The 24,602-nt window shown below is 43.7% G+C and overlaps 1 pseudogene across 1 annotated transcript; it reads right to left on the minus strand.

The window, feature by feature from the left end:
* Positions 1–21,689: 21,689 nt before the first annotated feature.
* LOC308296239 lies at positions 21,690–24,203 on the minus strand (annotated as a pseudogene). Its single transcript has 2 exons — positions 23,287–24,203; positions 21,690–23,122 (listed from the first exon to the last, which is right to left on the minus strand). The product of its transcript is annotated as an uncharacterized misc_RNA (transcript).
* Positions 24,204–24,602: the final 399 nt, after the last annotated feature.

The following is a 24,602-nucleotide window of genomic DNA, read 5'->3' on the forward strand; positions in this document are numbered from 1 at the left end:
CTCCCTCCCAAACGACCGCTGTTTCCTTGGATTTACAGCCGAGAATATGCACTTGAAGCCGGGCTGAATGAATTAGAAGACACCGCTGAGTACCGAAATTAAGTCGGGAGGTCACAACATTTCGTCAGCACCGTAGAGCCGAATTTAGTCGGTTGACGCCCCCCTGAACCGGGAGATGCGAACCATATTTGGGTTCGCCTAGTGCCGAACCGAACTTTGTTAGGCTCCTTATAATGGTATGGATCGACCCTAAGTATATACAAAGAAGGGGCAGGGGAGGGTAGGGTTGGGCTAGGTTCGTTTTTTTACCAGTTGCGAACGGCTGCTGCCTGTAAGTGGTTTTTCAGGGCAATTTTAAAGGATGCTAGTGATCCACACTCCTTTATGGCCTTCGGTAAGGCTTTCCACATTTTGGTGGTATAGCAGAAAAACAAGTTTGACCCTGCGATAATCAAAATCTATTATCCTGGGGCAGAACATTTGCCCAAAATGAGCAGATCTACAAGCTCACGACTCATTGTGAGCTTGTAGATCGTCTATTTTTTGGTAAAGACATTTGATAGAGAGTGAAAAAAACTATCAAGTACGTATATTATAAGTACCTTTTACCAATTATAGAGGGTTTAAGTGGTACAGCTCGGCAAATAAAAGGTGAATTGATCCCAGTGCACGATGGAGGACGATATCACAATAAATTAAATCTCCACAATACGATTATCGTGTTTTTTTATCATGCTAAACAATAATATCAGATATCGTCCCATCCCCAGTAGCTACTTATAGCTAAACTACAACCTTAAAGAATACGTGAGCAGGCTGTGTATTTTCAATAACTTTAATAATTTTAATTTCCCCAAAAGATTAATAGAAATCACTGAAAAATGTTAAAGAAAAAACATGGCCTGCTCAGTGCTCACGTATTCGGAGGGTATCAGGAGTCACTAGAAAAAAGGATGGTTGTTTTCATTGAATCTAAAATGGTTAAAATGGAGTTAGTTATAATGGGTTTGTATAGGAAGGTCCTGGACGGGAGAAAATAATTATGAAATATCTAAATACTGAATGAAGAAATTCAAATTCTGTGCAGGGTGTGTGTTCCCAGGAGCCTGATTAGACGATAAAAGGAACACGTTTTACACTCAACCTTCTAAAAGGGAACTCAGGTAAGGCAAGGGATATTAGTGGCCAAGCCTAGCCACTATTGAGACGTTTTAACTATTATTAATCGTTCACCACCTTTTCTGTCCTGGCTTGACTGTTTGCATGAAACATTCTACACAAAATCTATGGACCTTCTATGGACCTTTATCTATGAAGTAGAAGTTTGTGAGTGAAAACATGAAGCGTCCACAAGGAAATTAATATTCTAAAAAAACGGATATTGCGATACTCCCTCCTGCTAAAAAAATATCGAAGGTTCTGTGTCTTTGCCTGATGGCATGAGGTCGAAGTAGTGATACAGAGGATGATCAGTGTAATTTATTATCGAGAGTGCTAGAGTGCCTTATTAGTCTAGGACCTGGCTAAGATATGCATGCGCTTAATTTAGGAGAGTATATCTCAACTATTCTTGGCTAATATGACACCAAGGAAGTGAAGGAACAAGAACTGTGTGAAATTCTCTATCTGGGACGAAATACCCAAAAATTACCACACCCTTTTAAAAATGACCAACTTCCAACTTGGCTCTATCTTCTAAACCACACATTTTCTGAGGTGCTCAAAATGTTCAGAATGCCAATGTGTCTGGGGGACATATAAGTTAACATTTCTAACATTGATATTTTAAGACAAAACAACTAAGAAATGCTAAACACGGTCAACTTATTATTATTGTATTGGATTTGTTTTCTTCTTTTTTTTGCACTAATTAGTGCAAAAGCACCAAATGTGTCCCAGATGTAACCCAGGGCCAAATATCAACGCGAATTTCGGAGCACGTAAATACAAAAATAAACCTGGCAGATATGACACATACATTTGATGTTTGTGTCACATTTATATATGTTTGAACATATATAAACATTTTTCTTTTTTTAAGATATTTTTTTGGGGCTTTTTATGCCTTTATTTGATAGGATATAGTAGACTGATAGGAAACGGGGTGAGAGATGGGGGAATGACATGTGGCAAAGGTCGTCCGGATCGGGAATCGAACTGGCGACACCAACAGGCATCATAGCCTAGTATGTGGTATGTGCCTAGACCACTAGGCCAGCGAGCGCCGCATATATAAACGTTTTTCAACATGTAAACGATTATGACAATTTATTATCCTAAAATAATTGCGATTAGATGATTATGTAATAATTGTGACAGCCCTAACATCAATGTCCTTATTCTATTCCTTCATCTCAGGCCTGCAGGTGAAGACGAGTTCACCAGTTTCCATTAAACAGGACCCTGAAGAACTCCTGGACGCGAGCACTGTTCCTGTCAAACATGAACCTGAAGACCTCTTGGACACCAGTAAGTTAAATTTAGGCCTAGAATTATTGAATGCTTTTACCAGTGAAAAATAGCAGATATACAAGCTCACAGCGCTGCACCGAGTGCCGTGCTGCGAGCTTGTAGATCTGCTATTTTTGAAAAAGTCGTGAAAATGTGTGCAAATCTTTGAATATATATATATGTGTATTTTCAAAGCGAACGTTTGTAACTCAAATTTTGCTTCTGGGTGGTCCCTGGAACTAAATATTTTGAGATGGGGGTCCGGGGCTAAATAAATATCAGTTTGGGGGTTCTTCACATGAAAAGGTTTGAGAACCACTGTAGTTTCAAGAACAGACTAACTGAGCTCCCGTTAAGTGAAAAGGACCTTTTCTTTGACGATGGCCAGCCAGATTGCTGACATATAGAAACATAGGTTTTTCCAAAAACCTTAAGAAGGATTCAAAAAAACACTTTTTCAAAAATAGCAGATCTACAAGCTCGCAGCTGCGCTGTGAGCTTGTATATTTGCTATTGTTCAATAGTGAAAGCATAAAATAATGATACACAATAATGTATACCCGTTCTGAATGGGTTAAATGTGCTCTCTCTGTTTCTTTGCTTTACTACTTGCGCCAGCAGAGCGCGCAAGTAATAATAATAATAATAAACTTTATTTATAAAGCGCTTTTTTAAAACAACGTTACAAAGTGCTTTACAGTAGCAAAAATACAGTGCATCAAATAAGCAGCAATAAAATCATTACAACAAAAGAATAATAAAAATAACAATAAAAACAGTAAAACAAGTAGTCTAAGGGAAGGCCTTGGTGTAGAGGTAGGTTTTCAGAAGTGTTTTAAAAGATGCTATAGAGTTTGCATCCCTCAGTTCCTGGGGTAGGGCATTCCAGAGGCGAGGTGCCTGGGCTGTGAAGGCCCGATCACCCCTGGTGACGAGGTTAGCAGTGTATGGGGTCAGGAGACCCCTATCCGACGACCTAAGAGGACGCACAGGCTCATATGGATTCAGCATGTCTAAAATGTAACTGGGGGCCAAACCTCGCAGGGCTTTAAAAGTTGTAAGTAAAATTTTAAAATCAATTCTAAAACTCACTGGCAGCCAATGCAGGGAGGCCAGGACTGGTGTGATGTGGTCACGCCTCCTGGTGTTGGTGAGTAGTCTAGCTGCTGAATTTTGTATTAGTTGGAGGCGAGAGATGGTCTTTTTGGGGAGTCCGGAATACAGGGAGTTACAATAGTCTAGACGTGAAGTGATGAATGCATTGATTACTTTTTCAAGGTCTGTGAAGGTGAGGAATGGCTTAATTCTGGAGATGTTTCTCAACTGGAAGAAGCAGGACTGAACTACTTTGGTCACTTGGCCATCGAAGGACAGTTCGGAATCGAACCACACCCCCAGGTTGCGGGCTGTGTTTTGACATTATTTGATAAGCTGCCCAGCTGTGTCTGAATGAGAGAGGTGGAATCTGGTGGGCCGAATAGGAGGATCTCAGATTTTGACTCGTTGAGTTGGAGGAAGTTTTGGGACATCCAGCACTTTATATCTGAAAGGCAGGCAAGGATCCTGGATATATTGCCTGCGTCGTTGTGTTTAAGTGGTATGTATAATTGGGAGTCGTCTGCATAGTACTGCGTTTGGCTGTGTAGGTACAGTAGGTAGGTAGCTTTGTGTGTTTAAGCCTGTTTCCCAATCAGGGACCGGCATTTCTAGTTGATAAGAAGAGCGGCCTGCTCACTCCTCTTGCACTTAACTCATGCAATGCCAAAAAGACGTTTTATTTAATAAAATCGTCTTTTTAACTATGGTCTCTTGGTCGTACCGCGGCCCTGTCATAAATAAGAAAAAACAGAATAAAACCCAGGGCTGGTACTGACTAGGGATGGGACGTTACCCGATATTATCGTTTATCGTGATAAACACTCACGATAATCGTATCATGGAGATTTAATAGATCGTGATATCCTCCTCCGTCATGCACTGGCCTGGGATCAATTCACCTTTTATTTGCCGAGCTGCATATCCGGTACCACTTAAACCTTCTATAATAGGTAAAAGGTAATAATATACTTACTTGATAAAGTCTTATTTTCCACTCTCTTTCAAATGTCTTTGCCAAAAAATAGCCGATCTACAAGCTCACAATGCATCGCTGTGAGCTTGTAGCCAGGATTTACCAACTGGCTGGGTAAGGTTCCAGTAGGCTAACACTGGATAAAACAGCGCATTTAACACATTTCCTACACTGTTTTAGCTGGTTAAAGGTACAGTTAGGGCAGTCACGATGAATACATAATCGTCTATTCGCGATTATTTTTCATATTTGCGAATATTTTTGATATTCGTCAGTTATCCAATTTAATTAAAAAGTAGTGGGTTTTTTACAATAAAACCATTCTTAAACCTCGTCCTCACGTCAACACTTGCATTCTTGAATGCGCCTCCGTGCCTCCTCATGTCCCCGTGAACGCAGCAATGCTCGTCCTCGACTCCTCAGTCAGAGTCAAGAGTCAACAGCAGCACGGCACGCTATTCAGTCACAGGCAGGCTGGCTGGCTAACTAAACATGCTTAAAAAGTTTGTTTCAACCGATCCAAGCTCGGAAGTACAGACATATGTACCATACATATCCCGGGACTATATTCCTTTTGATATGATAGAGAAAAAGGCACTTTCGTTTCAACACAGAGGACTGGATACTGCAGCTTTAGCTTAGAGCTGCTGCTCTTTTTCTGGAGGGGGATGATGATGAATGATCACACACAGACGACGATGTTGGATTGTGATAAACATCGGCTATTGTCGCTATTTTCAGTTGTCGGCTATTTTCACAACGCGTCGCGACGCGTTGTGAGCTTGTAGATCGGCTATTTTCAAATAGCCACTGTATAATAGGGCTAAAGTTTGCACGTAAATGTACTTAATAGTTACTTTACACTACTGAACTGATGTTCAAAAAACATTGCTCTTCTTCATCAAGGTGTACACAGGCATGCAAACGTGTAGCTTTTCGGCGAAAATCGCCGTTTTGAATCCAAATTGGTCATTTGTGTGAATCGTGCAGATTCGTTAAAAAAATGTTTAGGGGGGTGGGGGGGTGTCGTGTCGTCAGAGCAGCAGTGAGAAGAGGAGCGTTTATTTCTTATTCTCGGCGCCGTCCATTTTGTCAGGACAATGGTGTTGAAGGTGGAACAAGGAAGGTTAGGCAGGAACAGACAACACCCGAAAGTTGGCACACCATGGGACACCGCCATGACACTTTTGGGTGGCGGAAGTGACGAAGTGCTCATAGACGCTAATGTTATTTTGGGTGGCCACCGGACGTGGCCACCCGCCACCCATGGAGCCTAGATGACGTTGGTGACTGTTCTTGCTGAGACCTTCTTTGAGGTGGAAGGGGAAGTGGGTCGTTTTGTTTTTTAACAAATCAAGCGCTCCCTGAGTCCCTTCTCTTTGTGACGTCGTCGTCAGCTGGCAGCGCTCAGTCAACAACACTGACTGCAGTCACTGCACTCAATGCACTGACTGCGAGCCCTGACAGAGGCAGAGCTGAGCGCTCAAAGCTTGCAAAGACAGTTGCCGTAGTTGTGGTGTGACTGTGGACTGTTGGCTGTTTGATTCGCTTGCATCGCGGTCGTGCGCTATTCTGCATCGATGCGTGATGTGATATTATCGGTTATAGCCTTGTTGATTTTACGATGATTCGCTAGCTTAGCCACATGCTAACGCTAGAGTTGCCGTGACTTCTTCCTACAGAAGGAGGAGGCTGAGACAAGTCACAAAAAGTCTGGTCTCTCAACTTAAGAACGGACTAACTGAGCTCGAGTTACAAGTGAAAAGGATCGACCTTTTATTTGACGATGATGGCTAGCTAGATTGCAAAAAGTCAGCCAGGAGAATCCACTAAATGAATCATTTGTGACTGTGATTTACAACTGTTTCCCAAACACTGGGTCGGGACCCATGCGTGGGTCGTGGACACATTTTTATGGGTCCCTTCATTTTTGGTTTCCTACATTTCGTTTTTAATTATTTCAAAACATTTTCAAAAAACATTCCCTCCCCAAAAAAGCTAAACATTTCATGATTTAAAAAAAAGTAAATTACTTTTTTAATTTCATGAATAAATAATACAAAATGATATAAGAAATGAGCTTAGAAAACAAATAGGCCTATTTAAGAAGTAGTTAAAATAGCCGATCTACAAGCTCACAGTGCACATTGTCACTGTCTATGCCTGTTTATTAAAGACAAGTCCCTAAATATTAAGATATTCCTATAACTACCGGTATATCTGTAGGCTATATTATTGTAGATTTAATTTTCTTTATTATATCTAGAACAATTGGTGGTAGGCAACAAGTCCAATTTTGCTGCATACCGGTATGTATGATCTGTATGAGTAAGTCACTGTTTAACCGAGTTAGAAACGTGCAAATTCAGTAAAAAAAGGTCCAAAATTTCGCGCCGCGCTGTGCGCGGCGCACATTTTATCCCCATAAAAATGTGTCACCTTTTTCACCTTGGGGCTGTTTGCATGTCTGTGTACAGTATGAGTAAAGCTCATAGCCTACTATCATAGTAGAATAAAATGAAGGAGGAAAAAAAAAGACGATATATTATTTTGTGTACGATTAATCGTCTCCAGAAAATCCTAATCGTGACAGCCCTAGGTACAGTACGTTTGATGGTTCGATTGTTCGGTTTTTATTCAATTAATTAAAAATCGAAGGTTCGATGGTCCGTTCGGAAAATCCCCCCGAAGTTCGAATCATACGGACATGTATGTATAAATATATATATATATATATAAAAGTGTATGTTTTATAATATTATAATTTATATCTGCAAAGTAACTAGTAACTAAGGTTTTAAAAAATAATCTATTTAAACTATATATACTTTCATAGCGTATCTCTTAGCAAAATCCAAGCAAACGATATGCTGGTTGATTTGACCTATGGCCCATTGGCGTGTCACCAAAATTGCAGTTTATCAGGAAAAATGGAAATAAATAATACAGTCGGACAAGTACTATAGTCTGGTTACCCTGTTAGGGCAACCACACTAATTATAAATAAGTGTGTTTTTTTTCTTCATATAATTGCCTCAAGACCTCCCACCAAGCATATGAACATATACTGTATATCATCTTTGTCGGGTGAAAACCCTGTATGTCCAAAACCGTTCATTTTGCATTTATCATTTTAAAAATGATTTAAACTAGTGAAAACAGCCGATCTACAAGCACACAATGCCTCGCAACGCGAGGCGTTGTGTGCTTGCAGATCTGCTGTTTTCAGTACTTTTATGCGACCGCCTTGTATGATGAAGCAGGGCTTTACTTTACGAAAGAACGTACACATTTGAAACTTGGAGATACAAGGTTTCCGCTCGACAACGACGATATACAACGACGATATACAAATGCTGATCACCATTTTTACTGAAAATTGCAGTAGTTCATTCAACTTTGTTACGCCCTTAGCGTTCCCGCACATGATGCCTGCCACTGCCAGTCAGACAAACGCCGCCACTGCTGATCCCGCCACACTCTCTTCATCTCAACCGCCGCTGCACACACCCTCTTCAAGGACCACCCCTGCCACCTCTACCATCACCAGGCCCTCCCTCTCAGCAGCTACAGTCAACCCTGGTGTTGCTGGTTCCTCCACGCAACTCGTAATGTCTGCCTCTGCCCCTGCCGAACCCTACACACTGCTCTTAATGCCCGGCACCGCTAATCCCACCGCCCCCGCCTGGTCTCAACCACCGCTGCCGCCCTGTGTGCTTCTGCCACCGCCTGTAAGAAATACCCCTGCTACCTCTACCATCACCATACCTGTGGCCTCCCTCTCGCCATCTACATTGAACCTTGGTATAGCTGGCCCCTCCGCACGGCGCATAATGCCTGCCTCTGCCACCTCTGCCATCACCATACCTGTGGCCTCCCTCTCTGGTATAGCTGGGCCCTCCACACTGCACATAATGCCTGCCCCTGCCGCCGCCGGCCCCTCCACACTCTCCTGGTCTCAACCACCCCCTTGTGTGCTGCTGCCACTGCCTGCCGTTGGCCCTACATCAGCCCCTCCAGCTAACAGTCACCTATCCTGGTCGCCTCCAGCTAACAGTCACCTATCCTGGCCACCTCCAGCTAACAGTCACCTATCCTGGTCGAAGAATACTTTACATAAGCGCAAGATGAGGGAACTGAGAAAAGGGGTGGGAGGCTCATCGCGTTGCTTGAACCTGCCTCTCTGCAAACTCTGCGGCCGGCCATCTCAGGGACATCGAAAATACAAGAGGCAAAATTATTGCGCCGTGAAAATGATGTCATCCTCGGCAGGTTTGAACAACAGAGTGTTCAGCAGCTTTGAAGACTTCACCTCTGCTGTTGACAAAATACTATCGACACAGAGATTTAAATATTGAATATTGTCTTTTTTAATGCCATTACACCCTGTACTGTACATGTTTCTGTAAATAATTGATTCTTATTTGACAAACTGCAAATAGTGATCATGAACAAACATTCATGAACAAAATCCTGCACTCTGCTCTTGCGCAACAGCATCCGTTTTATTCCAATTTGATTCCAATTTTAATAAAACGGATCATGATCATCATGAATGTTTGTTCATGATTGCTTCATTTGTCAGTCCAAAGCCCCTGCTTCTGAACAAAGTGGATGTGTGAATATTTTCTTAGCAAAATGTAAATGGTAAAAAAAAAAAAAAACTATACGTCCATATTTTTATAGTCTTCTTTTGTATTATTCCTTTTTAACTCATACTGTGCAAGGGGCCACAAGAGGGCGCCAGAGCGCCAGACATTTCTGTATAGGCCTTCGCTCTAGCTTCCGTCGACACAGGCAGTAGTGGCTTGTGATTTCACTGCAGCCACTGTTATGGATGACGAGAGGAGGAAGTTAGCTAACAGTTAGCTATTAGCTTCTTTATTTTTTTGAAGCCCGATCTGAAGCTATTTTAGTCGCAAAAAAACTTTGTCGCTGCACTGGGAACACAGTTCAGAGAAAAAGGTCTCTAAAGATGTGAGTTTGTATTGGAGTGGCCGGCGGAGTGCGGCAGCGTTGCCCGATTACGGGCCGATGTAAACAGAATCGCAGACCCGGCCATGGATGGAAAATTAGACCGGGGCTTCCTTGAGGCCTCCGATTAATTAATTCATTTTATTAAATATCCCGGACTAGTACGAGATAGGCACCCCGGAATACGTCGCGCCGCCGACAGTATAGCTTGAGTTTTTTTGGGGGGGCTCTAAACTTTATTTTAAACCATTTTCAATGGAATAAATCGTCGGACCATCTAGAATCACTCGTTGGAAAGCGTAGGACGAGCCAGGACCACCCACATCTCTACAAGCAGCTCAGGGTAAGTAAAATAGCAAAAAAAAACATTGTATTGGATTGAAATAAAGCCAAACTTGTCCGGGATAGGCACAAAAAGGGTTAAGCATGTCCAATGCCATTTTATTTTATTTTATACATTGTAGTGTGGTTTTCTGCCTGTTGCCTCATTCTGAAGTAGCCTCGTACCCGCCCTCTTCCGGAAACCATTTCATTTGTTTCTCGCAATCTTCTGGAATCCTTGTGGATAACGGAAGTTGGTCGTTTACTAGGCTAATTCTGAAGGGGTCCCCGAAAGATTTATTTTTTTACCTTGCACGTCTGGTTACAATTGGTAATGTGACATAAGACTGAAAAAAAAAAGATTTGTTCTGAGCACACACCTGACAAACAAAAGACCATTGATAATAAATATTGATTATGATAGTTAAATAAAATTGTTTAAATGTGATGCATATTGTATGTGACTCTGTTATGGTCCGTCGGTACATTATGTCAGGAGATTTGGCCCTTGGGTCTTTCTAATGCCGCCCTCTTTGGGAAAAAAAAGTTTGGACACCCCTGACTGCGGTTTAATGTTATCTTAACATTCCTCTAAATGTGTTCTGCATGGGAGGACAATGTCTATGACAACATCATCACACAAAAAGACATACTGTATACGGGGACATTGAGATTTGTTTATGAAAAGGCAGGACACATACATAACAGATATGCAGTAAGGTACCTGTAATTATTTCCATGAAAGCAGGGCTGGTGGGGGTGATGAGGGCACTGAGCAACTTTTTTGGGGGCTGAGCCAAGAAGGCACATGTAAAATCTGGTTGCAGGAGAGAAACAAAAAAAAGCAAGAATATAGAGCATGACATGTCTCAATCTGCAAGGAGACAAAATGTATTTTTCTTATATTATTAATAATATATTAATTGTAGTTATGTGCAGATAAAATGTAAAAAAAAAAGCACAAAACGTAGGCCCTATTTTCAATATAACAATGTGCCATGCCCCTCCTTTTTTTGTCCTGGCTTGACCGTGCAGTCGCTTTTTACAAAGCTTGGCAATATGGTAGAGGTCCATGCCAAATGTGGGAAACACAAAACTCCCAAAACAATGACCAAAGGGTGGCGCTGTAGGACGCCTTTGAAAGTGCAAAGGTGTAGCTCATGTCCTGTTTGACCTTTATACACATATGCGTCTCCTCATGCCGAACAACTTTACCACTCTGACTTTTGACCTCTGACCTTTTAGATCTGCCACTATTTTGAATTACAGTTAAATCATACTCCTGGGATTTTCGCGCCATGTGCATGATTTTTTTTTTTTTTTATTGAAACATTATTTTAATAATTCAATGAATACTGCAGTTTTATGAAACGTATTTGTCTGCCCCTAACATGTACATGCAAAGTCACATTGGATTCCAAAGTCTGCAGGTTTGCTCCTTTTTGAACAAAATGCCTCTAATCGTGAACACAGCCTGCGATGCGAGTGAATGTTTGCACGCACATTCCCACTTGAAAACATGACCAACTAGAAGCAGTGCTCTTCCGAGCACAGGTCTCCGCCAGGCCAGGTGTCCTGGTGGCGCTTTGCAGTAATTGTGACATAAACAATATTGAGAACAATTCCCATTGTATCAGGCACGTGCACACATGACATAAAAGGGGGCTTGAGCCCCTGCCCTTTTACCCAGCTGTAAAAAAGTGCCCTCTCCAGACCATGAATGCTAAGGAGAAAGAAATGCAAATGCCCCTTTCCATGTCCTACAGCATTCAGGAGACTTGTCTTTTCCGAACTCTCCTGAACTTGAATGCAACATTTTATGTTGAAAGAATGTGTCCTCCGTCTATAAATCAACATTGTAGGCCGCACACAGTAAATTGCAGATCTACAAGCTCTCAACGTGTCGTGCTGCTATTTTCCCATTCTTTGCGCAAAAGAGCCCTTTTAAGACATTTCAGCCCCTGCCCCTCAAATATCCTCTGCACGTCCCTGCATTGTATGTTTTACTACTGCCTGTCAAAAAATATTTAAGAAGTGTAAAAACATACTGTAGATCTGATGTGGTTGAGTGAAGCAGAGAGACTTGCTTGTATTTTTTAAAATAAGATTTTCGTTCTTGCAGAGTATTTAGAGAAAGCACGGGACAAAAGGACACATGTCGGAGAGAGTCGCAGCCCCAGCCTGAAGCCTCAAAAGTCTAGTATCTGCCCTCATTCCATAGGGATATCCATTTGGAGTAATGGTTAAAATATTGGACTTTCGCGTGGGAGACCCGGGTTTTTACAACAAGGGTTCATATTTTAGATTGTTATTAGAGAAAAGAAAAAGTGAGTGTTAAAATGTTTTCATTTGCTTCGTTCTATTGTTTTATCGCGTTTACCGAGCTAAAATGTGGGGCATGCGTACGCATGGGGGCATGCGTACAAGTGGCTAAATATGTATTTTTAGACACAATAAGCCAGCAGTTTCTTTTTTGCTATTTACAGTAACATTTCTAGGCCTCATAAGTCACATCCAACCATGAAAGGTTGCGTTGTATCTTGGGAACGGGCTTATTCTGTGTAAAATGACATGTTTAGCCACTTGTACGCATGCCCCAACCACTGAAATAAGAATCTCTAAAACAATAGAACGAAGCAAATAAAAACATTTTAACACTCACTTTTTCTTTTCTCTAATTACAATCTAAAATATGAACCCTTGTTGTAAAAAAACAAAGTTGTCCTTTAACCTCAGGTATGGCAACTTTTGACCAAGGTCTTGCTTGCGCTGCTGGTACATAACCTCTGTGGTGGCTGTAAAATCCCATGACAATGTGTCACCCAATTCCACATCTTCCACTTCACTTGCCCCAGGCCCAATTTTTATATCGAAAGCATGCTTTATGATGTACCTTATTGGAAGAACGGTGGTGCTATATTAGCAGCACTGTGGATCACTGGGGGGGGGGGATCATCAACGGCTCCATTAGAAACCCCCACGCAAAACCCCCTTTAGGGATGCACAATATGTTTCTTATGTATAATTTGGATGTTGGATGATTTCAGCAAACCATTCAACCTGTTAACCTCGGGTATGCCACCTTTTGACCAAGGTCTTGCTTACGCTGCGGGTACATTGGTAATGACAAGGGTTTTCTTACCCGACAAAGCCCCAGTCATTACTCTTTCCTGGGCTTTTTGGGGGGATGCGTGTTCCTGGTTCCAGGTTTTTCTCAACGTCATCGTGGCTGGCAGCTTGTTGGCATTTCTGGCTTCTTAAGCTTGGACTTCTCCTGCCCGCCGTCCTCCGTGGATCTTGAAGAGTGACCCGTGGCGCCGTGCGCTGGCTGGGAGGAACTCTCCGGTTTGGGACCAACAACGTTTGAATTCTTGGTGGGTCCCTGCGGCTCGGCAGGGCCACTGTCAGACGACAACGGGCTCTTCATGTGTCCAAGAAGTAGGACAGTAGGACGGAATCAACAACAGCTCCATTGGTTCGCACAATGGAATCACGGTCCACCCATGCGAAACCCCTTTTGGGGGTGTCGGTGACTTTGTTGTAACACCCATATGCTTTATGGATGTTGTGGGTCCCATTATCCATGATACTAAAAAACTCTAGGCCTAAATGGGTGCAATTGTACAGTGTGCTGGGCATCTTCAGGGGTCGACACTCATAACTATGTCGACAAAACAAACCCCCAGCTGTTCAGACAATGAACAATCGTCAATTTATTCTTTGACATACTGACAGGCAATTAATTTAAATACTTGACAATCAATCTATACAATTACTAATCATAGCATAAACTTTTATACATTTTATTTTCATGTATTTTCAAAATACAAAATACGTATTTGAATTTTAAATACATTTCTCTGGCCTGTATACGTTGTATTTTGATAAATCTTTTGACCCAGTATTTGTATTTTGGACCAATGTAAAATAGGGATAGTGAAAGGAAGGGAAGGACTGTATACTGGTTCGGGGTTGGCAGTGTTCGCCTTGGTGTGTCCACACAAAACACTAGGATGCAGTCTTAGATCAATAGTTTTACTTGGGATATGCAGCACAGTAGCATAACAGGCACTTAACTCATTTAGTGCTCCTGACTTTAACGGGTTAAAATGTCCAGAGCGCCGCCCGCCCTGGTTCCATTCACTTGCGTTCTCTTATTTTGAAGGCCAGAAGTGCTGCGCGTGCACGCTCCCGGTCCGACGCACGCGCGTCACGTAGACACGCTTCCCTTCTGTCTGTGTGTTTGGTTAATGGCGGATCAGGCACACACAGCGTGTGCTGTGTGTGCCAGCGTCTACTGCCGTCTCCCCTCTGAAAGTGTTGTTTTGAGATAATGGACATTAAAGATGAGATCGGCCCGTCCACCTCAATGTTATGGGATTACTATTTTGTGCTCGTGGAGACGTGATGGGGAGAAATCAGCGCATCCGGGCACTTCCAGACATCCGGGCACTTCTACTCGGTAATGTACTCAACGTTACAGTAATAGATTACTTTTCACGTGTGTACGCGTGAACGGCACTCTGAGTATACTCGAGTACTTTTACCGCGTATACGCGGGATCGGCGCTAAATGGGTTAACAGCAGGTAGTAGTATGTGTGATACATGTACAAAATAAAATGAAAAAGGTTAAAACTTCAACATTTATTTTCTCCTCGGCTCCTCGGCGCAGCACTTGAGGCACACGTACATCTGGTCCTCTTCCTCCATCTCGCGCACCTTGGTCAGGTCCAGGCCCACGCAGTCGCCGTGGAACCAGTCGTCACAGCGCCCGCAGCCCACCATAAACGTGTTCTTATGGTGTTTCTTGCAGAGACCACAGTTGTTTCCTTCCCATGCAGTGCCACTGCTGGCGGCGGTGGTGGTGGTCTGGTCTTCAACCGTTTCCTTCTTCACCACCGGCGGCGGAGGCGGTGCGTTGTCTGGAATGAACAGCTGTGGCTCGTCCACAGACAGGCTTCTGACAGTCTTACTCTTCTGTCTCTGAAGGATCTTTTCTGGCTTCTTAAGCTTGGACTTCTCCTGCCCGCCGTCCTCCGTGGATCTTGAAGAGTGACCCGTGGCGCCGTGCGCTGGCTGGGAGGAACTCTCCGGTTTGGGACCAACGACATTTGAATTCTTGGTGGGTCCCTGCGGCTCGGCAGGGCCACTGTCAGACGACAACGGGCTCTTCTTGCCGCCGCCGCCGCTGGCACCCGGCGATTTTGGCTTTACTTTATTCGCGTGTTTGTCCTGCATCTTCTGCACTTTGGGCGCATGCTCATTTTGGAGCTCTTCTCCGTGCCGTTTCAGTGACGCGTCTTTTTCGTTCAGAGTTTTCCCCCTGTTGACGGCCGGTGCGTGGGTGATCTTTGAAGAATTAATTCATTCATTAATTCATTCATTCATCCATTCATTCATTCATACGCACGCACGCACACACACACACACACACACACACACACAGATACAAAGTCCATCCTTTCATTATGCAACAGGGACACCTGTCTCCATTCAGGGTTCTGTGTCCACGCCCCAATTACTCAGGTGCAGGTAGTCACTGATTGCCCCCTCCTCTATAAAGCCTGGTGCTCATTCACTCATTCATGCTTGGCTGTCTTCACATGCACATGTAAACCTACAACATGGCTCCTCTGAGCAGTGCACCCTCCTCCCTGTGTCTGTGTTGAGGATCCAAGGAGGATGTCATTATTAAAGATCAGAAAGGCAGACATTGTGTTGTTTGTGGGGGGCTCCCTTCATGCTGTATCACAAATCACACGAGGACACAACATTTATCAGTCGTGAGATTGTGTTTTGCTTTAATCCATAAAGCCAATGTTAATGGCGCCGTCAGTAGGCAACATCTGCAGTCAATACCAAAATAGTATTGTGAAGGGAAATCATATCACAATGGGCCTATATGAATGTGTGGTTAAAGTTGCAAAATGACAAAACTTGTTATTGTCATTGATTAAAGGTTTTGAATTGCAAACTACACAGGAATGAATGAATAAGGATAATCATCACGTTGGTTGATCTAAACTAGCATTGAACCTAAGCCGGATCACACCCACTATAAGATGTACAGACAATAAGGTCATCTTCAAGCTTTTAGATTTGATTGGTATTGGATTATAGTATTTTGAGTATTTAAAGTGGTCAACCAGCAAAGGAATACATGTTTAATCTTCCCAAAAAATCACAGATACTTCATACAAACCAAGGTTAAATTCAATTTCTTCATCTGGTATAAACAATTCACTTTCTTTCTTTTTTTTTTTTCATGAAACAGTGTGGTGGTTTGCTTACAAAAAAAAATCACAGATCACATCAACAAACAAACATTTTGTCAGTCTTGACATATGTGTTTTGCTTTAATCCATGGCATTGCATGGGATTTAGGGGGAGTGTTTGTAGGTGCCATCTGTCATGGCCACTACGGGAAGCCTCCCAGTCTGCACCCGCGGTGGGGGTGGGGGTACAAATCCACCTGGTTCAAGGTTCAAGGTTCAATTTTATTTGTCTCCCAGGTAGGGGTGGGCGATACTGGCAAAAAGCATTATCACGATATGCTTCATGCAGTATCACGATACACGATATTATCACGATACTGTTTTATGCGAGTTTTTAGGTTTATTATGATTATTAGACACACACAGATATTCTATAGATAATCTATTCATTTTTATGCTGCAGATAGAAAGATAGATAGCCTAATCTATGATTTTTTAATGATAACATTCAGATTTTTGATTAAACAATTATCATTTTTTACCTCAAAATATTTACTAGTTGGTGTGATGATGGTTCAGGTCATTCAAATGGGTCCCAGAAATGTTTTATGGGTTCCCTTAAAATGTTTTTTTGAGTGTTGTGAGCTTGTAGATCGGCTATTTTCAAAACAATTTGGCGGGACCTCTCTGGGGGTCTCGACCCACAGGTTGACAACAACCCATGCCTTACCATTGAAACTTCAGGGAAAACAAATTACCTTATGACCAACCAAAGTCAGGAGGTTTGTTATGATACAAGCTTTCTTTTTAGAGAATTACTCACTCATTATCATCCTAGCTTTTAGCTTTTCTACTAACAATAATGGCATGGTTTTATAACTAAGCCAATTATGTAATAGACGCAAAATAGACGCTACGATTTCACCGCGAGACGCGACGACACACGCATGCATCAATGGTGAAAACATAACAAACAAAGCACTTTACAAATCGCAGCAAAAAGCTACTTGTTTGTAGTTAATAAAAACAGAAGCATGGATTTACAAGGTGATCTAAATCATCTCATCAATACTGCCAGAGTGGAGACTCCAGCACAGCTTTGCAAGCAGTGAGATGGCTGATAGCGATAGCAGGACGGATAAGTACAGTAGTTTGCGTCCTGTTAGTTTAATGCATCCATTATGAAAAATATGCTCCAAAGAATGCAGGCCAAGCTGCATCCCTGCTTTACAAAGTCCCGTGAAAGTGAAACTAAATCGTGGGCCAGTGTGCCGTGCTGCTCGGTGCTCCTCAGCTCCTGCACACAACTCAGTCAGTGCTGTAGACACTCTGTAGCCTGTCTGCGTGCTGCCCGGGGGAGGGGCCGTGAAAGCAGGGGACAGATCCCCAAGCTATATGACACGTTGAGCCGCGACACGTTATAGCTTGTAGATCTGTTCTTTTTGGCGAATTACACCACCGTACTATAGAAGTATAAATTAAGCAATCGAGCTGCGACTCATGGAACGTGCACTCGCTGTATATCCAGATTCCAGAGCCTTTTCTAAATGACTGTTTGTATCACGAGAGAAACGATATTCTGAAATGGCCTATCGTGGCAAAGCTGTATCGCCGAGACGATAATTATCGTCATATCGCACACCCCTACTCCCAGGGGAGAAGTTGTCTTGGAGACAGAGTCACAGCTGCATACATATAAACACTTAACAGAAAAAACAAAAACAAAAAAGAAACTCAAAAAAAGACAGCCAGAAAAATACACATACAACCCATAGAGCCTCTCCTCAATTAGTTATGTGTCTATCATTTAGCATTTTGATTGACAGAGGAACAAACGAGTGCTTATATCTATTATAGTAGCATGTTGGGGTCCTAAATCTCCTGCCCGATGGCATTAGATCGTACTCTGGTTTCAGAACATGCAAAGGGTCGGACAAAATGTTCCGAGCTTGTCTTACTACTACTTGCTCAAAGATGGCTTGAGGGGTGATCGGGGGGGTGGCCATACCCATGATCTTCCCTGCCATATTTGCCAGCCTAGCTATTTGAGACTTGTATACAACAGTCAGGTTACCAAACCAGCTAGACATACCATATCTCAGGATGGATTCAATACTAGCCCTATAGAAGGTCAACATAATATTTACACTGACTCCAAAAAGCCTTAGTCTTCGAAGAAAGTGTAGACGCTGATGTATCTTAGAGCATAAGGTTGTAACATGCATGTGCCAACTCAGATCCTGATCAATCTGCACTCCTAGGTACTTATAGGAGGCGACCTGCTTGATGTTATGGTCATGAACACTAATCATGCTGTGGTCTCCTATGGACCTGGGGTCTACTATGACCTCCTCTGTCTTATTTACATTTATTTTCAGATGATGTTGATCACACCACTCTATGAATCTGTCTACTCCAGATGTATGGCTGAGGATGTTAGAATCACTATTGAGCAGACTGAGTATCACGGTGTCATCTGAAAATGTAATAAAAAATTGATCAGGATGAGAACTGACACAATCATCTGTGTACAAAGTAAAAAGAAAGGAGGAACTAACTGTTCCTTGGGGCACCCCTGTACTCCCTCCCGTATGTCTCCTCGGAGAGCACCGAGTTAAATCTCACCCTCTGTGGTCTCCTGGAGAGGAAGGAGAAATACCATTTTATAATAAAGGGGTTCACATTCAGCTGTGCTAACTTACGCAGCAGAATATCTGGATGAATCGTATTAAATGCAGAAGATAAATCTATAAATAATAGTCTAGCGTATGCTACCTTACCCTCTAGGTGTTTCAGAGTGAGATGTGCTACTGTAGAGATTGCATCGCATGTACTGCGGTTCTTTGCATAAGCAAATTGATACTGGTCTAATCGAGGTCCTACCTCCTTTCGGAGTTCCTCCGTCAGAATCCTCTCCAGTGATTTTACTACATTTGATGTTATAGCTACAGGCCTATAATCGTTATTCTCGACCGGACATGCTTTTTTAGGGATAGGGACTATTACTGACCTTTTCCAGAGCTCTGGTACTGTATGCAAGTCTAAAGAGAGCTGGAAAAGCCTATGCCACGCTGGGGCTAGTTCCTCAGCACATGTTTTTAACAAAGAGGCATGCATGCCGTCTGGTCCTGTAGCTTTATTTGTCTGTATGGTTTTAAACACTTTACACACTGTGTCCAGCTCTATAACCAGTCTGTCATTATTAACATCACAATTCAGTTCATTAATGACTTGATCACATCCCGTAGAAGTATCACATTCGAAACGCATAAAGAAGTTATTAAGTTCATTTGCCCTGGCACTCTCATCTAGAGCAGCAATAGGCTTTCTCTCTGATTTCATGTTCTCCCTGATGGAGTCCCAGAGTCTTTTTGTGTTCGAGTTGGCCAAGTCCTGTTCTGCTCGTTCCTTATATTTCCTTCTGGATTCTTTCATTTGTATATTTAGTTCTTTCTGTGCAGCCTTCAATGCAGCCATGTCTCCTGAACTGAAGGCCACTTTTTTCCTACGTATACACTCCTTGATTTCATTTGTGAGGTACGGTTTATTATTTGGAAACTTTGTCACAGTTTTCTGTGGCACTATCATGTCAACACAGAAAGAAATGTACGTGGTAACAGCTTCAGTAGCTGTGTCAATATTAGCCTCCTCAAAGAAAGTGTCCCAGTCCGTACACAGGAAGCATCCTTTCAGTGTCTCAGTTGTGTCCCTAGACCACACATGTACAGTCTTTTTCACCGGCTTACTAGATTTATATATAGACCTGTATGTCGGCAGAAGATGTACAGCGTTATGGTCGGACATTTTTACCTTTTTATCCTCAGAGTTGCCTAGTGGGGGTCTGGCCCTAGCTATATATGCCCCCTTAATGTTCCCGTAACACTTATCCAGGATTTTATCCTTTCTTGTGTTGCATTTAACATACTGCTGGAATCCTGGCAGAAATGTCTCCAGGTAACAGTGATTCAGGTCGCCCAAAACCAGCATGGTCGCGTCTGGCTTGTCCTGTAGGTGCCGATGCACACAGTGGGGGTGGTGGTGGTGGTTGTGGTGCTTGGAACACAAGGATGAGGTTCACCACCAGCGGGCTCGGCTCTGGGGCATTTCCAGCTTCTCTAACTGGCACATTGCGGCCAGTCCTCTCAAATGCCAGTGATGGCATATTGCACCGGCCTCGAGTGAAAATAACTTTCCGTTAAATGATGCTGGTCAAAAGGGATGCACATGTTTCTTATGTATAATTTGGATGTTGGATGATTTCAGCAAACCGTTTAACGTGTTAACCTCCGGTATGGCACCTTTTGACCAAGGTCTTGCTTGCGCTGCTGGTACATAACCTCTGTGGTGGCTGTAAAATCCCATGACAATGTGTCACCCAATTCCACATCTTCCACTTCACTTGCCCCAGGCCCAATTATTATATCGAAAGCATGCTTTATATTGGAAGAACGGTGGTGCTATATTAGCAGCACTGTGGATCACTGGGGGGGGGGGGGGGGGGGATCATCAACGGCTCCATTAGAAACCCCCACGCAAAACCCCCTTTAGGGATGCACATGTTTCTTATGTATAATTTGGATGTTGGATGATTTCAGCAAACCATTCCAACCTGTTAACCTCGGGTATGCCACCTTTTGACCAAGGTCTTGCTTACGCTGCGGGTACATTGGTAATGACAAGGGTTTTCTTACCCGACAAAGCCCCAGTCATTACTCTTTCCTGGGCTTTTTGGGGGGATGCGTGTTCCTGGTTCCAGGTTTTTCTCAGCGTCATCGTGGCTGGCAGCTTGTTGGCATGTGTCCAAGAAGTAGGACAGTAGGACGGAATCAACAACAGCTCCATTGGTTCGCACAATGGAATCACGGTCCACCCATGCGAAACCCCTTTTGGGGGTGTCGGTGACTTTGTTGTAACACCCATATGCTTTATGGATGTTGTGGGTCCCATTATCCATGATACTAAAAAATTCTAGGCCTAAATGGGTTCAATTGTACAGTGTGCTGGGCATCTTCAGGGGTCGACACTCATAACTATGTCGACAAAACAAACCCCCAGCTGTTCAGACAATGAACAATCGTCAATTTATTCTTAGACATACTGACAGGCAATTAATTTAAATACTTGACAATCAATCTATACAATTACTAATCATAGCATAAACTTTTATAAATGTTATTTTCATGTATTTTCAAAATACAAAATACGTATTTGAATTTTAAATACATTTCTCTGGCCTGTATACGTTGTATTTTGATAAATCTTTTGACCCAGTATTTGTATTTTGGACCAATGTAAAATAGGGATAGTGAAAGGAAGGGAAGGACTGTATACTGGTTCGGGGTTGGCAGTGTTCGCCTTGGTGTGTCCACACAAAACACTAGGATGCAGTCTTAGATCAATAGTTTTACTTGGGATATGCAGCACAGTAGCATAACAGGCACTTAACAGCAGGTAGTAGTATGTGTGATACATGTACAAAATAAAATGAAAAAGGTTAAAACTTCAACATTTATTTTCTCCAAAATTAAAATTCTGATTAAGAGATGTCCGCATGTGTCGATACATCTGATGAAACAACTTATTAGCTTTGACTGTAAATAACACAAAAAAAACAATCGTAAAGAAATGGCACAGCTGCAACCTGGCATACAAAAACTCACAAGTCTTTTGAATTCCTCCTGCGGTTCTCATAATCAGAGTCTCTTCTGTGTCTGTACCTGTCCTTCTCCTTGGAGCGGTACTCGTCGCTGTGATGCCTCTCTTTCCTGCGCTCGATCATTTCAATAGTATGGCGATTCTCTCTTTTGCGCCAAGCTGCCAGTTCTTTTGAGGCCAGTTCCTCGGGACTCATTCGAATTAACTGAGCTGGGGATATTTCAGCTTTTAGAACCCGCTTAAATAATACATTGTTTTTGGTGTCTTTAAGGTTGAACATTAAGCTCCTGTACTTGTTCTTGTATTTGCTATCTGTGTCTCTGTAAATGAAAGAGTTCTCTCTCAGTCTTCTTGGCAACTTCAGAGGCCTTCTCTGATGTGATCTTCAGATCTGAGTCCTTCAACCGTTGCAAGAGGATTTCCTTGAGAGAATCTCGTACGCTCCTCCTGATTTCATCCACAGACGCCGGTTTCTTCACACCTGGAGACGAAGTCTTCTTTTTCATCTCCAGGTTTGGTGGAACTGCTGTTTTTTGGCTTGTGTCTTTGCCCTCTGTTGAATGTTTTCTTTCAGACTCCTTGACTGGCCTGGCCCCAGGTGAGGTGGGCAGCTGCCCCTGCCTGGGCTTGGGAGGAGGTGCTGCTTTGTGGTCCTGTGGTGCGTCGGGCTTGGCCTGTCCCTCTGGCTTAGCGGTGCTCGGGGTGTCGGGCTCCTCGGCGCAGCACTTGAGGCACACGTACATCTGGTCCTCTTCCTCCATCTCGCGCACCAGGCCCACGCAGTCGCCGTGGAACCAGTCGTCACAGCGCCCGCAGCCCACCATGAACTTGTTGTTATGGTGTTTCTTGCAGAGACCACAGTTGTTTCCTTCCCATGCAGTGTCACTGCTGGCGGCGGTGGTGGTGGTCTGGTCTTCAACCGTTTCCTTCTTCACCACCGGCGGCGGAGGCGGTGCGTTGTCTGGAATGAACAGCTGTGGCTCGTCCACAGACAGGCTTCTGACAGTCTTACTCTTCCGTCTCTGAAGGATCTTTTCTGGCTTCTTAAGCTTGGACTTCTCCTGCCCGCCGTCCTCCGTGGATCTTGAAGAGTGACCCGTGGCGCCGTGCGCTGGCTGGGAGGAACTCTCCGGTTTGGGACCAACAACGTTTGAATTCTTGGTGGGTCCCTGCGGCTCGGCAGGGCCACTGTCAGACGACAACGGGCTCTTCTTGCCGCCGCCGCCGCTGGCACCCGGCGATTTTGGCTTTACTTTATTCGCGTGTTTGTCCTGCATCTTCTGCACTTTGGGCGCATGCTCATTTTGGAGCTCTTCTCCGTGCCGTTTCAGTGACGCGTCTTTTTCGTTCAGAGTTTTCCCCCTGTTGACGGCCGGTGCGTGGGTGAATTTTGAAGGTTTGTTTTGTGGAGATTTAGGTCCATTCATGGTGCTGCTGGGTCGACACGTAGACGAGTTCTTAGACTTTAGAGGAGTCAGCGCTTGTTTAGACTTGAGCTGCTTTTGGCCAAGAGTCTTTTCTTTGTCCTTGCTATTCGAATCAGTTTTGATGCCGTGTGTGTTTTGTGGCTGCTTAACGCCGTCTTTCTCAGCACCGACCGGCTTGTGCTTTGTGGGACCGCTTTGTCGGGTTTGGTCTCTTCCACGCAGGGGCTTCTCATGAGCGCCCCGTTGGCAGCCTGAACCTCGTTTGGATTCACGTACGGGCCCAGCCCCAGGGGAACGTCTTCTTAGGTGGAGATGTTCTCCACGCCGCCCAGGTTAGTCTGGTTCTCCTGCACGGCGTCCTGTGTGTCGTCTTGCAACATGGCATATTGAATATCGCCACAGTACGAAAATGAGTCTTCAAAGCACACCGACTGGCCGGCGTCAGCAGCGTTGGCTGCGTAGGAGGGCCCGGGAAGCAGCTCGATCCCGAACCCTCCGACCGTGACAGTCAATCGCTTCAGTACGACCACAGGGTTTATCCACAGTCCAACGTCCAGATCGCTAATGTTTATCCGCCCACCCAATGTCAATTCTTTCTTCAGGTCGGCACCTGTGACTCCCTTCTCAATTAGAAAGGACTTCTGCAGCCTGTTCACAGGTTTCCTTCCAGGTCTTCCTGTGGGGGTCCTCTTGGCGGACACCTCGCCATCAGTTGGTTCGGATTCTACCGGATGCCGTGGTTTTTTCCTTGGCCGCCCGACAGGACGCTTGACGACTGCGGTCTCCGTGCTCTTCAGCTCACCACTAGGGGCACCAGCGAGACCTGCGTCTGTGGCAGCAACCTCGAGACCTGTTGGCCCAGCAATCTGAAAGCTGGAGTCCTCATTGTCCAGGAGATCGAACTGAGAGCAGCTTGCAGATCCTAACATGGGATCTTTGTCGCTGAGCATGTTCCTCAGCGAATCCTCCAGTTGGACGAGGGTTCCAAACTCATTACTGGCGTCACACTCCAGATTCTGACCTATTAGCAGGGAGTCATCTAGCTGGTCACTAGGGATTAAATGATTAAAGGTGTCCACAATATCCATGAATGCTCCTGCCTTCTTGTGGGCCCAGTGTGTGTTGTTAATGTTGTGTTCATGTGTCGTTATAGGGTAGTAATAGGAGTTTACATTTCATCGACTGCAGCCAAATCCAGGGAGGTAGTCCCTCCAGCACCAGGCAGTTAACTTCCTCCAACGGTCAACCAAACGTCATCCGTTCCCCACACTAGGCTAGGGCTAGGCAGCCTAATGTTTCCTAATTACAAATAATACACCCTTAAATACTTCAGTATAAGAGTAACAACAAATTAAACATTTGTCCCAGACAGTTCCATTAACAATGTCAATGTGGTGCCTGTTAGATTTCAGATCTGTTCTCTTTCATTCTTTTTAATATAATGTATCTCCACATTACATTCCGTTACTCCCCCTTTGAGCTGCCCA

Source organism: Nannobrachium achirus (genome assembly GCF_963921795.1).
Source record: "Nannobrachium achirus genome assembly, chromosome: 2".
Taxonomy (NCBI): domain Eukaryota; kingdom Metazoa; phylum Chordata; class Actinopteri; order Myctophiformes; family Myctophidae; genus Nannobrachium; species Nannobrachium achirus.